This window comes from Canis lupus, chromosome 5 (assembly GCF_011100685.1).
Source record: "Canis lupus familiaris isolate Mischka breed German Shepherd chromosome 5, alternate assembly UU_Cfam_GSD_1.0, whole genome shotgun sequence".
In the NCBI taxonomy this organism is placed as follows: Eukaryota; Metazoa; Chordata; class Mammalia; order Carnivora; family Canidae; genus Canis; species Canis lupus.
In genome coordinates, this window is record NC_049226.1 from 9,802,890 (window position 1) to 9,818,000 (window position 15,111).

General features: G+C 46.2%; 1 long non-coding RNA gene across 2 annotated transcripts; it reads left to right on the top strand.

The window, feature by feature from the left end:
* The first annotated feature begins 39 nt into the window (after positions 1-39).
* Positions 40-10,677, top strand: LOC106558784. 2 transcript variants are annotated; one of them, XR_005359113.1, is made up of 4 exons: positions 40-295; positions 2,457-4,327; positions 5,794-6,107; positions 6,609-10,677. It is a non-coding gene; the product is annotated as an uncharacterized LOC106558784 (long non-coding RNA). The 2 variants fall into 2 exon arrangements; XR_005359112.1 differs by having other exon boundaries at positions 2,457-6,107.
* The last annotated feature ends 4,434 nt before the right edge of the window (positions 10,678-15,111 follow it).

A 15,111-nucleotide genomic window follows, 5' to 3' on the forward strand; every position in this document is an offset into this window, starting at 1 on the left:
ATGTAAGGGCGCCGCGGATAACTTCCGGGGCGGCGAGCCTGGGTTGGGCGCGGCTGCGAACGTCTCGGCGGTGGGGCGGCTGTGTGCCTTCCCGGCCCGGGTGTGTGTGTGGAGGGGGCGCCGCGAACCCCGCGGTCTCGCCGGCGCGGGCCTCTCACGCGCTCCGTCCCCGCAAGGGCCACACCCGGACCGCGGGGCTTCCCGGTGCAGTCCGCTCCTGAAAGGTTTCCTGAGAGCCGATTAGGCCGTGGTTTTTACCAGAATGGAAAAAAAAAAAAGGCTTCTGCTCCTTCAGGTCAGACGCTAATAGGAAAGACAAGGTCTAACCACACAGTTGCTTTTTAAAAGATTTTATTTATTCGTGAGAAAAGGAGAGGCAGGCTCCACGCGGGGAGCCGGAAGTGGGACTCGATCCCGGGACCCCAGGGTCACGTGCTCCACCGCCGAGCCCCGCCCCCCCGTGTCCCGCTAAACGTGCAGTTTTAAGAACACGAGCACCAAGTGTAGGCAGTCTGGATGTTTCCCTGACGAAACCGAAAATAGGTTTCTGCACCTGTAACCTGTGTTTATTTAGGGCTAACTTGGTAACGAAGGGGTATCCAAAGTCATCACATAAGGGGTGTAGACAATCGTATGGGAAGCAGTATTGACCTATTGATCGGTAAAGGCTCAGGTCTGCAAGGCAAAGAGGCTTGTAGTCGTGCTTATTCCAGCGATGCCGCCGAGGAGCTCGCGGGTTTTCCCGTTTAACGCTCTGTACTGCTCGGAATAATGGGAGCCCGTGAGGGTTGTGAGCTGTGAGGTGTTCTGACTGATGTAAAATAGGATTTCGGTTATGGGTTCAAGATGTAGACCTCTAGAGTTGTATGTGGAGTTAAAGGGGAATATGGACCTAGTTAAAACAAGTTCCACGGATTACAGGGGTGGGTTGGGGGGGGGGGAATGTAATGCTAATGGGTATAAGTAACTTAAAGTCAGAGTTCAAAAAAAAAAAAAAAAGAGGTTTTGAATGGGTAATCCAGGTATTTCATTTCTCATAACTGTAAAAATAATGACAGGGTCTGACCAAGTGGTTTTAACACAGAGAAGCCTTATGAAAGTTCTTTTTTGTCCCTCCGTATTGAAAGCTGCCCCTGTTGGACTTAGCAGGGTCTTAATAGAGCAACTCCTCGGGGAGCCAGTGTATTTTCACAAACATACTCGAGAATTATTTTTCGAAACTGCCAGGCATATGTAAGCCTACAAAATGTACACAATATCCTATCTTTGCTAGTATAGACTGGTTCTTGGAACCTGAGAAAAGATAAATTGAGCGATAGGAAGAGATTGTCGTCCCCCCCCCCCCAATCTATTTGCCAATTGCATGATTTGTTTGCTGTCCAGCTGTATTTTGTCCTTGCAGGCTTTGTGATCTGACTTTATTTTCACCATTCCCCTTCATATACCCGTATCCTACCTTGTGGAAGGGAAAGCATGACCATTGCTTTAGTTTTCGAGCTGCTCTGGCCAATGGATTTCAGTGGAATTTGCGTTAAGATATTATTTTTTTCTTCATTAGAAACCTTTCCTTTCAATTTGTGAAATGTGTACAAGTTTTAGACATTTAAGAAATACAGTAGGAAGAAGAATTTTAAAAATCCATAATGTTGCAACTTTTAATGTGGGACTATGTGTATTTAATACTTTCATGCATTTTTATGTATTTTAGATAATACAATGTTGCCTTTTTAAAAAAGATTTTATTTATTTGTGAGACACACAGAGAGGAAGGCAGAGACACAGGCAGAGGGAGAAGCAGGCTCCCTTCAGGGAGCCCGATGTGGGACTCGATCCCAGGACCCCGGGATCACAACGTGAGCCAAAGGCACACACTCAACCACTCAGCCACGCGGGCATCCCCAATGTTTCCTTTTTGTTCACTTACCATTATTATATTATTTGTTATATATATGTTATGTATATATTATATTTGTTCGCTTACCATTGTTATACTATTATTATTGTCATTTTGTGGTGTTATTATGACTGCTTTATAAGCATAATTTCCAACAGATGCTTAATATTCCAATAATGGCATAATTTTACACAATTCCTTCCATGTTGTTTGGCTTTTTGGTCATCAGTTGTTGTGAAGTGCATGTTTGTGCAGAAAGCTTTTCTTACACAAGATTACTTAGGGGCTGGGTCTGTGTGCTCTAAACAATGTAACATTGTCAAGCAAGGTTCAGTCATTATTCAGAAGAATGTTAATTTAGTGCCCACTATGATGCAACTTTTAGGAAACTGATTAAAGGGGATAAAGATAGGCACATAAATGGACGGTATTAATAAAGTGTAATAGCTTTTATCTCAGAGGTAGGTATTCAATATGGCAGCACATAATTAGAGAACAGGGGAGGAGACAGGGAAGCCTTCTTTTTTTTTTTAATTTTTTTTTTTTTATTTATTTATGATAGTCACAGAGAGAGAGAGAGGCAGAGACACAGGCAGAGGGAGAAGCAGGCTCCATGCACCGGGAGCCCGACGTGGGATTCGATCCCGGGTCTCCAGGATCGCGCCCTGGGCCAAAGGCAGGCGCCAAACCGCTGCGCCACCCAGGGATCCCCAGGGAAGCCTTCTTGAAGAAAATATGGCTGGGCAGACTCTGAAGGAGAGCTAGTGGCCGGCCAGTGAAGAACGGAGGAGGGCATCTTGGGCAGCCAAGACAGCATATTCAAAGGCTCAGCATCATGAGAAGCATGGGAGCAATGCAATATTTCTACTTACCTATATAAGGAAGTCTATAAAAGGCCTGAAAATACAAAATTCTCTGAAGAAGTATGCGGTCCTAAAAAGAAATATCAAATACCCACATGGTATTGTGGGCTGAGCAGGGCCATTGAAGTCAGATCGAGGTTCCATTAGGTCCAGACACAGGGATGGAAGTTAGAAGCTAAGATTGGGTAATGAGACAGAGAAGAGAGGGCAGGGGCTCAACAGCACTCAGTGTTCAGTGACTGGCTGTTCAGTGATTGGCTGTAAGTGGAAGGGGTATAGCATCCCCTGGAGTATTAGAAGCACACCTGGGCCCATTAGGAGTTGTGAAGGAGACCACAACCCATAATCCCAGCCCTTGGCGAAGTGGGTCCCTGGTTTAGATGATGAAAACCACCTTAGCTCCACCCACAGCTGATGCATGGCCTTGTCCTTGTCCTATGCTGTCCTAACCCCCAAGAACAGATAACCAGTCCCTGCATCGTTATCTTCTGGCCTACTCTGCAGGCCACACAGGGTCTAGGCAAGGTCAATGACTTCCACAAAGCAAGCTGGCAAGTTCTTAGGATTTAGGCCACACCACAGGATCTCTGGGGATTTCACATTTTTATTCACTTGGCAGATTGCCCCACATGCTCTTTGGGTTAAGCTGAGTGTGATCCTAGAAGGGCCATGCAGTAAATATACCGAGGAGAACCTGCCTCCATACGTAGCCGTTAGAACTTTCGTTCCTCGAAGAATATCTAGACTTTTAGTTTAGTTTTAGTTTTGCTTTTCTATCTTCAAAGAATGCTCTAGACCTAATTTTTTAGTTTGACTCTTCAGCTCTAACTTTCAGATTTGTTTTCATGCGTTGATTTTATCTTCTCACCTTTAGCAAAACATAATCCAGGATGTATGATTCAGCTGAATCCACACTTAGCTTTTCTAAAGTGGATATTTTTGTACATTAGTGTGTGAGGCTTGTGAAGAAGAGATTTTTTTTACTTTCCATAAAATTTCTTGCTCAGTGGTTTCTTAACTATGGGTTTTCATCACATACTTGGTGGGTGAGATGTTTAGGTTTTGAGGGTTCTAAGCCAGCCAACAATGTCATGAAATCAACCACTGTGTCAATGTTGTGCTTCTGGGTGGTCGTGTCCTTCAAAGCACATAAGACGCTCAACCAGCTGAAAGAGATGAGCTCAGAGATATTGGCTCGGAGGAAAAGAAGGATCACGTTGAGGTCATTGATGGGGCATCCCAGCATCTTTCTGCTGAGAAGATCAAAAGCGGGGAGCATCTCGTAGATGGATAGGAGTCGTTTGTCCCACCGACATAGTCGGGTGAGGTTGTATATTATCACTGGCACCAAGAGGGTGTATATTGTTATACTGGAGAGACTAACAATTTGCAGAACTGACAGAGAGGTCAGCCTGCATGTGATCAGTTGGGGCATGTGGGTCTCATCACTTAGCAGCCCTGTCTTGACGGAGCAGCTGAATTCCTCTTGGAAGAAGACATCCAGGTGGAAGTGGCCAAGGTACAGGTAGATGGCTGAGGTGAAGAGGAGCAAGAGGGAGTTCCTCAGGAGGTAGGTAGCCACTAGGGAATGTGAGCGCTGCTTACATGCCAGGTACCGCTCTAGCAAGGGGAATTCAAAGTATCGTTCCTTCCGAGCCCTGGGCAGGGGAAGAAAGGAGGCAGGGTTAGGAGAGACCCATTTAGAACCACATCTGGAGAGAGCCACGTGGGGAAAGTAATGGAATTTGTGCATCCGACGTGGCGTTCTTGGCTCACACGAAAATCTGCCTTCCCTGAGCATAACCACTCCTCTCCCTAAAGAGGTGTGTGAGTATACTTAATTCTGCAACTGTTGAGTGCAAGGTGGTCAACCCAGTGAATGACCAGTGAATAACAAATGGTCACACTGGCTTTCTGCCCAGCAAAGCAGACTAAACCTTGAAGCTGAAACAGAATCCTTTGGAAGCAATAGGTTTATTAAATTAGCACTGAATTGGGAAGTCTAGATAACCACATTCTGGTTCTCGGTCTGTATACTCTGTGTATGATTTGTAGGCCACTCCATTTTATAAAAAATTAATATGCTAAAAACAAATATGCCTAATAAATAATAGGCATTGGTTGGGAGCTGTGGTGTTCAGGCACATGTAAGCCAGCCTCTGCTTCGAAGAAGTTTACCATCTGGCCTGTGGGGAAGATGGCAGATAAGATATGCAAATAGGCAATAAAAATTGTGCTTGATTTGTGGCTAAATTGATGGGTACACACCACGGTGTTGTAGAAGTTAGGAGAGAGGTGACTCATGGGCCGGAGTGTTCAGAAACCTTTACAGAGAGTATAAGAGTTGGTTTTCAAGAGGTTGAGTTCAGAAAGATAGACGGGAGAGGAGCTCTTTTCAGAGGAAAAATTATGTGCCCAAACATGAGAGACGGAATAGTGTCAGGTCTCAGCTCAGCGCTCCTCTTGATGGGGCCTCCCTTGGCCGCCCTATTTAAAGCTGCCCCACTCCACAGCTTCCCAGCTTTCCTGACCCCCTCACCTGGCTTTACTTTCCTTTCATACCCCTCATCTTCTGCCGTATAATTTGCTTATGTGTTGTGTTTACCTGTTGTCCGTTTCCCCTCAATAGAATGTGAGCCCCCTAAGGGTAGGTGTAGCTTGGTCTCCTCCCCACCCCCGCCCCCAACACACACAGCGCACACTGATGGATCCCAGGCACCCAGAACGGCACCTGCGATGCCAGTAAATGATGCATGAATGCTTAAGCGAACGAATGGTTAGTCAGGAGAAGAGGAGACTGCCTGGGTGGAGCGGGAGGTCACTGGGTGGTCAGAGGTGTGAAAAAGTGGTTGGTGACAGTGTGTAGAGGGCCTTGGAGAAATACTTGGGAGAATTTGGGCCTTTTTTAGTAGGCATGGGGGGAGGTTCTGAGCAGGGGAATGGTATGTGGCAGTGGTACATTAGAGAGATTAGCCCCTTTGGGACTCAGGGTGTTCATCTGTAAACTGAGGAAGAGTCCTTGTTCTCCCTGTACAGAAATAATGGAGAGTTAGTGAGATGCTGTGTAAATACTTTGGATTCCTGAGAAGGATGGTACAGAGAATGGTTCAAAGATGACCCTGCAATGATACCATGTTAACGCTCAGCTGAGCCCTTCAGAAAGGGATGGGAGACAACTCACTTCTCCAGCTCATCCCAGAAAACATGGGGGTCTGAGCTCTTCTGCTGGATCTTCAACATGTGCTGCACCAGGCGGATGGAGCGATTATAGGATTTGTCCAGTTCACTGATGATGAACAGCAGATCTGAGCTGAGGGCTGGTGCAGCTGCATACTGCCACAGCAGAACTGGTAGGTACATGGCCACAGCCAGGGCCAGCAGGGAGTAGGGGAGGGCCTGTGGAGCGAGAGTGAGCTGAGGAGGGAGGCCCAGGGTTCAGGGGCCTTGTAGAGAGGGCTCTGAGTAAGGGGCTCTCATCCCTGCTTCCTGCCTCAGAAAGGGGAGGCAGCATGGGGAATGAGCCGCCACAGGCCCAGGCTGTGAAGTCCAGAGGAGCAGGGATGGTTGATCTCTATTCCCCAGCTCCACTCCTCAGATCCGGGGTCTGTGTAGATGTGTAGTACCCCAGGGAGAACAGAAAGAGGGAGATGGACGGGAGGAGGGAGAGAGAAGGGGAGAGGGGGACACACACACAGAGAACACAGGAGCCCCACTATTCCCCCACAAATGTTAGCCTGGGTCGCCAACCAGAGATCAGAGATCACAGCCAGCAGTGGTCACAGCGTCACATCCTGGGGGAGAGTGTCTTCATTCTCAGTCTTCATTCTTAATCAACCTCTCTTTGCTCCAAGTTCTTATCACCAGACATCTGGAGTCTGTTTGCTTTCCAAGCCCAGCCAGGCATCCCACTATTGCTGAGATGAGGAGGTCCAATCCCGCATCGTCTATACGGCCTCCCCTCCTGTGCAGTGGTCTTTTCATCTCTGCATTTGTGGTCACATCACGACACCAGCAGGCACCGTCTTGGGATCCTTTGGGGGCTACCTCTGTTATGTATGTATACAAGCTGACATTGAGGTGTGTCCTCAACTATACAACTTGCTGCTGAGATAAGCCACTATCTTGCCCACAGTAAAAACTCTACTTGTGATGGGCGTTTTGAACCTACATTTGTGTTAGGTGCTTCACATGCGTATTTCATTTGATCTTCAGGAGGATGCTGGCAGGCAGGCGCTATTAACATCTGTCTTACAAGGAGATGGAAACATGAGAAGGTTAGGTGACCTGTACGGGGTTACACATCTCGTGGGTGGGTGAGCAGGATCGGGAAGTAGGCAGTCTGTAGTAGTAAGGAAGGAAGTAAGTAAGTAGTCCTTAAGCTTATTCCCTTAAGGACTACTTGACTATAGCTTCTCCTGAAGCAGGGATGCTTTTTGTTTTAGAGGAGGGTTTGAAAAAGAGTTTGGCTGCATATTTGGTTGCAGCTAGGTAGAAGAAAACGGGGTGTTGTGTGTGTTTTTTTTCTAAACTAAACACCAGAGACAGGTTAGGAAAACTATGCCAGTCCACTAGAGAAAATCACTTTTAATTTCAAGAGATAGCATTTCTTGAAAATAAACTTGACCCCCAGAGAGTCTGTTTGAATAGTTTGAAGTGGAGGCAGAGAATCGGTTTAAAGAGCGCTTAGGCGATACAGTCAGACAGTTTGACTCTTTTCTGACATTTGAATCTCGTCTGCAATATCTTGACCTTGTTGCCATCTGGATCCTGCTTGAAGACTTCCAGTGACAAAGACCCCCATGAACTCTTTCCATTAAGTCTCTGGTTTTGTCTGGGTCCCAGACCCATGTGGCCTTTGGAGGCCTTGTAAATTGTCATAACTGGTAAATGTCAGGAGTGACTTCCGATTCAACATTGTGAATTGGACACACACATGACTTCTGCTCCCTCACAAAGCCCCAAGAGAATGACAATAAAGGGATTAAAAAAAAAAAAAGACCTTATTCTATAAGGACAAGGAAAACAGGAGACAAGAGCCATAAAATGTTGCAAGCCAGAAAGCAGTAGCATGCTAGGAAATAGCAGCCCGTGGCAGGATGGGGAGTTGAGGCAGGCCAGGCAAGCTGTTTTTGTGCCACAGAGCCAGAAAGACTCAGGAATTGCAGATATGAGGTACATCTGAAAATGAGGGGGCAGGTGGGGCTGCAAACAGGAATATTGACAAAACAGACACACAGATCTTCTCTGTAACATGCACTTATCGAGCGACTGCCCTTTCCATCCCCTGGCGGAAGGCCTGTGGTTCACCCCTTGGAAACATTAAAGAGCTTCTTCACTGGGGTCCATTAGGGGCAGAGCAACAGCAATGAGAACCGAGTAAATTGAGTGAATACTGAGTGCTGAGACCCTGGAGGGTTGGCAGCGGAGCTTAGTACTATCTGCACCCTGCCTCCCCCCTGCACAGATTAAGGAACCAGTGATTCTTCTTGGAACCGGCGCAAGAGAAAAGATTACACATTCCAATACTTGAGGTTTTCCTAGTGAACTGGCCCAGAGGGTTCACTGTAAACAGAAGGCTGGTCAGCCAGCCTCACTCATAGGCATGAAGCTTCCAATCGGACAAAAGTGAGCCGCCAAAGCTCACCAGACACTTGAAGAAACATGAGAGTCAAAGATGAAAATGAAAAAGCAGGGGTGCAGGGTGGCGAAGGGGCCAGAGAGAAGGATGTGGCTCTGGGCGGCTCCAGGCGCCACCCCGCGGCTGGATGGAGCCCGGCCCACTTTACCTTGTGAGGCCACAGGGACTTCATGTGGTGCTGGCCAAGCTCATCGTGTTGGTGGTGAACGAGCGAGTCCCAGCAGGAGCTGTCCACGTAGGCAGCCTGCCGGGCGCTGAAGTTACTGGGAGAGAAGCAGCGGATGGGAGGCCCTGGAATGGGAACACAGCTTGGAGGCGGCCTGGATTTGGAGCAGTGGAACGGGGGCCCCGGGGACAGCCAGCCCTGGGCTTTCCAGGGGTTGGCTCCACGGCTCTGCCAATTTCTATATCTGGCAGGTCCTTTCTCCTTGCCATGGCCCGGTTTTGGGGGGCTGCGCTGCCCGAGTCAGCACAGGTCTGTTTGGCTCAGGCCTGTCCATGTGCTCGCTGACTGGCCTCAGACGTGGTCTCTTTCCCCTCAGAGCTCTCCCTGGACCCCCAGACACGGGGGGCCCCCCTCACTCCTGGTGGGGGTGTGTGTGGTGAGGTCTCTGAGCCCACAGCAGGAGCAAGGGTGAGCAGGCTGTGCTGAAAGGAAAGTGAGCTTGGAGGGAGAGATTGGTTTTGCCATCATTCTCTAGAGAGAGGCAGAAAGGGGGAACCAGTTGTCCTCTCCATCTTGGGGGTGACCCAAGAGGCAGTGCGAGGTTGACTGGCTCCTTGGGAAATAGTAAGCTAATTGCACAGCCAGAAAAGAAAGCCAGAAATCCCAATTCTCAGGAAGTCCCCCTTTAATAGAGGTGGGAAATTTGCTGAGTCCATCTAGGGCCTGGAACACCAGATATGTGTGTGTGTGTGTTCATGTTTGGAATGTATTTGTTTAGCATCTCTGAGGTGTCAGGCTCTAAACATAAGTCCTCAAACCCGGAAGCCCTAGAGGGGGAGGGTAGGTGAAGGCCGAGACCATGAGAGGCTTGTCTAAAGCATGGCTAAGGCCATTAGTGGTCCTACATTCTGAAAAGATCACGGAGCCCCAATCTCTCTCGTCCACGTGAAAATCTAAATAAAAGCTTAATTTATTGCAAAGATGCATAAATGCATCTTTATGCAATATATGTAACATATGAATACTGAGATCAAAACTAAATATTTTTATTACAAAAGCTGGGAAATGATTTTCAAGCTTTTGGCGCCTCTGCTCTGCTGGTGCCCTACACTCATGCATCGTCTGCCTCTTGGGTGATGCTCAGGCCAAAGTTGCGAAAGCTGGACAGTGTGGGGGCTGCCTCATTTCAGAGCCTATGCAAAGAGTGAAAAGCAAAGTGGGGTCTCGTGCCCTGGGCCTGGGAAGCCACTTACCGGAGGAGAACTCCTGGGCGAATGCCAGGGACATGAGCAACAGGGGGAAGCCCACGGTTATGAACTTGATCATGCGGTCCAGGGGCAGTTCCAGGCGCAGTCCTTGGAGGCGGGAGCCTCGGCGGTCGGGCAGCAGGGCATCGGACAGCATGTACTCCGCGGCTGTGTGTGCGAGCGACATGGTGCCGCGGACCTTCGGGGGGCAGAGGCGGCAGGAAGGGGCCCCGCACAGTGGTGTGTGGGGGGAGATGGAGATGGCAGCTTCAGGCAGCTGGGTTGAGTGGACAGCGCCTGCAGCCCCAGCCCTGCAGAGATCTGTGCTAGGAGCAGGCCCTGGTTCTCTAAATAACCAGCCAGGCCCTGAGCCAGGCATCTGGTAATTAGAGGGAGGCAGAGATTAGTGGGTCCTCACTGGAGGAGGGTCGGGTGTCAGCTGGGGCTGGTGCCAGGCTGCTCGCTCTGGATTGCCCCCGAGCAGATGCAGTCCTGTGGCTTTATGCTGTCCTCTCATTAATAAAGTATTTTTGGTGGGGTGGTGGAGAGAAGGAGGGTTGTAGAGCCAGGCCCCCCGTGTAATTGGTGTGGAATTTGGGTGGAGATTGCTTAAACGTGTTGAAGGCCCTCATCTTGTGGTTAGGGTGGGAGTGGAGCCCCCAAGACCCAGCTAGGACTGTTGCTCCATAGTATTCTTTGTCTCTGTGATGATTTTTGCCTCGGGCCCAGGCTCTTTCCCAGAAACTATATTTGCTGTTCAATTTTTTCCCTTGCCTCTGGTCTTCTCCCACAATGTTTCAGCCACGTATTTACAATTTCCATATATTTTTCTTTAAAAAAAAAAAAAGCCTCCATCAGTCCTCTAGAAAGCTGGGGGATGGGTGGCAGTATTGAATAGTGGAAAAGAATGTGATCTTTCAAATTTATTTATTTATTTATTTATTTATTTATTTATTTATTTATTTGATCTTTCAAATTTAAAGGGAAAAGTCTCCCACTGGAGACCTAGCAGTATTCTTTTTTTTTTTTTTTTTTTAATTGCATGACTTCAGGCAAGTCACTTTTGGCTCAGTGTTCTCATCTATCAAATGGTATCATGTTGTGGGCACCTGTGTGGCTCAGTGGATGAGTGTCTGCCTTTGGCTCAGGGTGTGATTCTGGGGTCTTGGGATCAAGTCCTGCATCAGGCTCCCTGAGAAGAGCCTGCTTCTCCTTCTGCCTACATCTCTGCCTCTTTCTCGAATAAACAAAAATCTTTAAAAAAAAAGAAATAAAATCTTACTAACACCTTAGTGCTTCTTCCTAAGTATCATTTCTCAAAGGGTAATCGTGATAACTTCTAATAACATACATTACTGTTGTCTTCTTTATACTTTATAGAAACCGAATCATATGTATATACTCTTTTGTGTCTGGCTTCTTTGTTCTGCATTATATTCTTGTTTTTTTGGTGGGTTCAGTTTGTTAAAATTTGGTTCAAGATTTTGCATTTATATTTACCAAAAAGAGCAAGCTTGATTTAACTTTCCTTTCTTGTAAGGACTCTGGCACATTATGCTGGCCTCACTAAAAGAATTAGAAAATATTTCTTGGGGATCTCTGGGTGGCTCAGTGGTTTAGCACGTGCCTTTGGCTCAGGGTGTGATCCTGGAGTCCCAGGGATCGAGTCCCACATTGGGCTCCCTGCGTGGGGCCTGCTTCTCCCTCTGCCTGTGTCTCTGCCTCTCTCTCTCTCTCTCTCTCTCTCTGGGTTTCTCATGAATACATAAATAAAATCTTAAAAAAAATATTTTTTATCTTTAACTTTTTTTTTTTTGTTGTTCTCTGGAAACACTTGTGCAAGATTGGTGTCAATTCTCTTCACTAAATATATGGAAGAATTTATAGGTGAAGCCATCTAGGCATGGGGTTTTCTTTGTGGGAAAGTTTTAGCTAATGGATGCAGTTTACTTAATAAACATTCGACTATTCAAATTTTCTGGTCTCTGTTCTATCAGCTTAAATGCACTAGCTTTCTATTGCTGCGTAAAAACTGTATTAAAAGCGAGGGCTTAAAACAAGCATATATTCATTTTACCTCCTCGTTTGCCTGTTGATGAACACTCATTTTCCTTGTACTCCTTGTGCTACAGAAAATGTGCATTTCCCCTTGTGGTCCTTAGAAAATTCAGTTGAGGGATCCCTAGGTGGCGTAGCGGTTTGGCGCCTGCCTTTGGCCCAGGGCACAATCCTGGAGACCCGGGATCGAATCCTACGTCGGGCTCCCGGTGCATGGAGCCTGCTTCTCCCTCTGCCTGTGTCTCTGCCTCTCTCTCTCTCTCTCTCTTTCTCTGTGTAACTATCATAAATAAATAAAAAAAAAAAAAAAAAGAAAATTCAGTTGAGATATACATCGAGGACCTAGAAGTTTTAGGTCATAGGTCAGCATATGTCTTAAGTAGTATCATATCGCTCTCTAGAATGGCTCTGATGCATAAAGTTCATCTCAAAGAGTGTAGATCAGAAATTTAAGAGCAGCTTAACTGGGTTGTTCTGACTCAAGGTTCTCTCATGAAATTATAGTCAAGATGTTGACTGGGGTTATGGACAACCAAAGGCTTCAGCGGGACTGGAGGATCCAAATCCAAGCTCATCCAGTGATTATTGGCTGGAGTCTCAGTTCCTCATTGGGTGTTGGCAGGAGGCCTCTCTTTCTTACCCAGTGGGCCTCTCCGTGAGGCAACACGGCAGCTGGTTTTCTCAGAGCAGATGCTCCAACAGAGAACAAACAGGAAACTGTAGTGCCTTTCAGGACCTCACCCCTGACATTGCAGTGGCTGTTTCTGTTGTTTTCCTATTCAATGGAAGGTAGCCATGAAATCCAGCCCATGTTCAAGGGGAGGGGAATTAGGCTCCACATTAAAAAAAAATTTTTTTTTCTTTATTCATGAAAGACAGAGAGGCAGAGACACAGGCAGAGGGAGAAGCAGGCTCCCTGCGGAGAGCCCAGTGGGAGACTTGATCCCAGGACCCCAGGATCATGACCTGAGCCAAAGGCAGGTGCTCAACCACTGAGCCACCAAGGTGTCCGGAAATTAGGCTCCACATTTTGAAGGAAATGTAAAAAAATACGTGGAATGTTTGAAAACACTACAGGTAACTAGTTAAATTGAGGAAATTGTCTATTTTTCATCCAATTGTCAAATTTATTTTGCATATCAGTATTTATAAAATCCTCTTATTATAGCAGTATTTTATCGTGAAAACATTAAATATAAAGCAAAGTTGAAAACTTTTACAGGGCAACCTGGGTGGCTCAGCAGTTTAGCGCCACCTTCAGCCTAGGGCGTGATTCTGGAGTCCTGGGATCGAGTCCCGGGTCGGGCTCCCTGCGTGGAGCCTGCTTCTCCCTCATCCTGTGTCTCTGCCTCTCTCTCTCTCTCTTTCTCTGTTTTTCATGAATAAATAAATAAAATCTTTAAAAAACGAAAAGAAAGGGATCCCTGGGTGGCGCAGCGGTTTGGCGCCTGCCTTTGGCCCAGGGCGCGATCCTGGAGACCCGGGATCGAATCTCACGTTGGGCTCCCGGTGCATGGAGCCTGCTTCTCCCTCTGCCTGTGTCTCTGCCTCTCTCTCTCTCTGTGTGTGACTATCATTAAAAAAAAAAAAAAAAAAAAAAAGAAAGAAAAGAAAGCTTATACAGTGAACATCTATAATACTCCTACCTTTAGCATATTTTACTCTGCTTGATTTTTTACACATCTATCTTTCCCTCTTCCTACCCATCAATCTATGTTATTTTTCTGGGTACATGTCAAAGTAAATGGCAAATATTCACATGCTTCTCCCTAAATACTTCAGCATGCATATCACTAATTGTGCTTCAATATTTGTTTACAGTTTGTTTATTTTAAGGTAAAATTTACATACACTGATGCACAAAGCTTAAGTGTGCCCACAGGGCTTGACAAATGCATACACTGGCGTATAATCCACACCTATTCAAGATTAGAATGTTATCATCACTCCAGAAAATTCCATTTTATTCTTTTTTAAGGATCCTAGTTTTCTGGTGAAAATCTCCACACTTTCATGTAATTCATCCATCCTCTATTTTCTTGATCCTATTAATAAGAATTGTTTTTAAAATCTTTGTTGCCAACTCCAGAATTGGGGTGATCTGAAGATCTGCTTCTACTGTCTCCTTTTTACAAATGGTCTTACATCCTTGTCATTTTGTACTTACTGTATGCTGAACATTGTGGATAAAAGAACTGATTCTAAGAACCAGAGATGCTCTAGATGATGCTGTCTTTTGCCAGAGATGTTTTCCCCTTTCTTTTGGTAGGCACACAGAGTGAGATGCTGATTACTGAATCTGATCGGGGACTGAGCTGAGTTAGGTCCTTGCTGGAGTTCTAGTAAGATTCATTTCACACTTAGTTTTTTTTTCTAATCTTAGAGATTGACCTTTCCAGGTTTTGGATTGGGAGTCTGTTGGGTCTCTGTCTCTTAATCTCTGAAGGTCTGTGAGAGGTTCTATTAATCCTCGTTAGAGGGTTTCAGCTTAATTCTTTAGCCTCCCATTGCATGTAGTTAGTTTTACAATGTGGCCCATGTATTGGGTGAGTTTGTGTCAGTGACTTTAATGCAGGTTCCCTTGCTGAGCAGTATCTTTGTTTCCTAATTACCACAGAGTGTAGGGGATTTCACTGTTGGCCTAGCCCACCAGTACTCCGTAAATGTCCTATGGGGAGGACTGGACATGTGTTTAAAGTCCCTCAAATTTCTAGTTGTCACTCCACCCTAGCCACAACTGCTTAGAGCTCCGATAGTTCATTTTAACCCCAACAGAGGCCCTTTGCTTGGACCAAGACCAACAGTGAGTTGGCACCCACAAGCAGAAAGTTCCTCCAGCATAAAAATCCCTGGAAATCATCTTCTTGCCTCAAAATCGATTTGTCCCCTCTGGAAGTTTAATTAATCTTGTCCTCATTTCTTCCATAGCTTCCTAATATCCTGATAACAAAACATAATTTTTATACCTAATATAGCCTTTCCTGTTTGTTGTTGCAGAAATGTTTCCCTGATGACATGTGACACTTTACCCAAAAGTCTATATACTCTAATTTTAATATTCATAAGTGATTTTGTGTTTTGTATCTCATTGTGTTTCTTTCTTTTTTTTTTTACTCAGCCCTGCAGCTCTAAAGTTGATCCATGTTGTTATGTTCACAGCTTAATGTTGTTTCTACTGCTGCAAAATGTTTCATTTTACCTCCTCATTTGCCTGTTCATGAACACTCATCTTGCTTGTACTCCTT